A 2,500-nucleotide genomic window follows, 5' to 3' on the forward strand; every position below is an offset into this window, starting at 1 on the left:
AGGGTTAGGGTTAGGGTTAGGGTTAGGGTTAGGGTTAGGGTTAGGGTTAGGGTTAGGGTTAGGGTTAGGGTTAGGGTTAGGGTTAGGGTTAGGGTTAGGGTTAGGGTTAGGGTTAGGGTTAGGGTTAGGGTTAGGGTTAGGGTTAGGGTTAGGGTTAGGGTTAGGGTTAGGGTTAGGGTTAGGGTTAGGGTTAGGGTTAGGGTTAGGGTTAGGGTTAGGGTTAGGGTTAGGGTTAGGGTTAGGGTTAGGGTTAGGGTTAGGGTTAGGGTTAGGGTTAGGGTTAGGGTTAGGGTTAGGGTTAGGGTTAGGGTTAGGGTTAGGGTTAGGGTTAGGGTTAGGGTTAGGGTTAGGGTTAGGGTTAGGGTTAGGGTTAGGGTTAGGGTTAGGGTTAGGGTTAGGGTTAGGGTTAGGGTTAGGGTTAGGGTTAGGGTTAGGGTTAGGGTTAGGGTTAGGGTTAGGGTTAGGGTTAGGGTTAGGGTTAGGGTTAGGGTTAGGGTTAGGGTTAGGGTTAGGGTTAGGGTTAGGGTTAGGGTTAGGGTTAGGGTTAGGGTTAGGGTTAGGGTTAGGGTTAGGGTTAGGGTTAGGGTTAGGGTTAGGGTTAGGGTTAGGGTTAGGGTTAGGGTTAGGGTTAGGGTTAGGGTTAGGGTTAGGGTTAGGGTTAGGGTTAGGGTTAGGGTTAGGGTTAGGGTTAGGGTTAGGGTTAGGGTTAGGGTTAGGGTTAGGGTTAGGGTTAGGGTTAGGGTTAGGGTTAGGGTTAGGGTTAGGGTTAGGGTTAGGGTTAGGGTTAGGGTTAGGGTTAGGGTTAGGGTTAGGGTTAGGGTTAGGGTTAGGGTTAGGGTTAGGGTTAGGGTTAGGGTTAGGGTTAGGGTTAGGGTTAGGGTTAGGGTTAGGGTTAGGGTTAGGGTTAGGGTTAGGGTTAGGGTTAGGGTTAGGGTTAGGGTTAGGGTTAGGGTTAGGGTTAGGGTTAGGGTTAGGGTTAGGGTTAGGGTTAGGGTTAGGGTTAGGGTTAGGGTTAGGGTTAGGGTTAGGGTTAGGGTTAGGGTTAGGGTTAGGGTTAGGGTTAGGGTTAGGGTTAGGGTTAGGGTTAGGGTTAGGGTTAGGGTTAGGGTTAGGGTTAGGGTTAGGGTTAGGGTTAGGGTTAGGGTTAGGGTTAGGGTTAGGGTTAGGGTTAGGGTTAGGGTTAGGGTTAGGGTTAGGGTTAGGGTTAGGGTTAGGGTTAGGGTTAGGGTTAGGGTTAGGGTTAGGGTTAGGGTTAGGGTTAGGGTTAGGGTTAGGGTTAGGGTTAGGGTTAGGGTTAGGGTTAGGGTTAGGGTTAGGGTTAGGGTTAGGGTTAGGGTTAGGGTTAGGGTTAGGGTTAGGGTTAGGGTTAGGGTTAGGGTTAGGGTTAGGGTTAGGGTTAGGGTTAGGGTTAGGGTTAGGGTTAGGGTTAGGGTTAGGGTTAGGGTTAGGGTTAGGGTTAGGGTTAGGGTTAGGGTTAGGGTTAGGGTTAGGGTTAGGGTTAGGGTTAGGGTTAGGGTTAGGGTTAGGGTTAGGGTTAGGGTTAGGGTTAGGGTTAGGGTTAGGGTTAGGGTTAGGGTTAGGGTTAGGGTTAGGGTTAGGGTTAGGGTTAGGGTTAGGGTTAGGGTTAGGGTTAGGGTTAGGGTTAGGGTTAGGGTTAGGGTTAGGGTTAGGGTTAGGGTTAGGGTTAGGGTTAGGGTTAGGGTTAGGGTTAGGGTTAGGGTTAGGGTTAGGGTTAGGGTTAGGGTTAGGGTTAGGGTTAGGGTTAGGGTTAGGGTTAGGGTTAGGGTTAGGGTTAGGGTTAGGGTTAGGGTTAGGGTTAGGGTTAGGGTTAGGGTTAGGGTTAGGGTTAGGGTTAGGGTTAGGGTTAGGGTTAGGGTTAGGGTTAGGGTTAGGGTTAGGGTTAGGGTTAGGGTTAGGGTTAGGGTTAGGGTTAGGGTTAGGGTTAGGGTTAGGGTTAGGGTTAGGGTTAGGGTTAGGGTTAGGGTTAGGGTTAGGGTTAGGGTTAGGGTTAGGGTTAGGGTTAGGGTTAGGGTTAGGGTTAGGGTTAGGGTTAGGGTTAGGGTTAGGGTTAGGGTTAGGGTTAGGGTTAGGGTTAGGGTTAGGGTTAGGGTTAGGGTTAGGGTTAGGGTTAGGGTTAGGGTTAGGGTTAGGGTTAGGGTTAGGGTTAGGGTTAGGGTTAGGGTTAGGGTTAGGGTTAGGGTTAGGGTTAGGGTTAGGGTTAGGGTTAGGGTTAGGGTTAGGGTTAGGGTTAGGGTTAGGGTTAGGGTTAGGGTTAGGGTTAGGGTTAGGGTTAGGGTTAGGGTTAGGGTTAGGGTTAGGGTTAGGGTTAGGGTTAGGGTTAGGGTTAGGGTTAGGGTTAGGGTTAGGGTTAGGGTTAGGGTTAGGGTTAGGGTTAGGGTTAGGGTTAGGGTTAGGGTTAGGGTTAGGGTTAGGGTTAGGGTTAGGGTTAGGGTTAGGGTTAGGGTTAGGGTTAGGGTTAGGGTTAGGGTTAGGGTTAGGG

This window comes from Lepidochelys kempii, chromosome 10, assembly GCF_965140285.1.
Source record: "Lepidochelys kempii isolate rLepKem1 chromosome 10, rLepKem1.hap1, whole genome shotgun sequence".
In the NCBI taxonomy this organism is placed as follows: Eukaryota; Metazoa; Chordata; order Testudines; family Cheloniidae; genus Lepidochelys; species Lepidochelys kempii.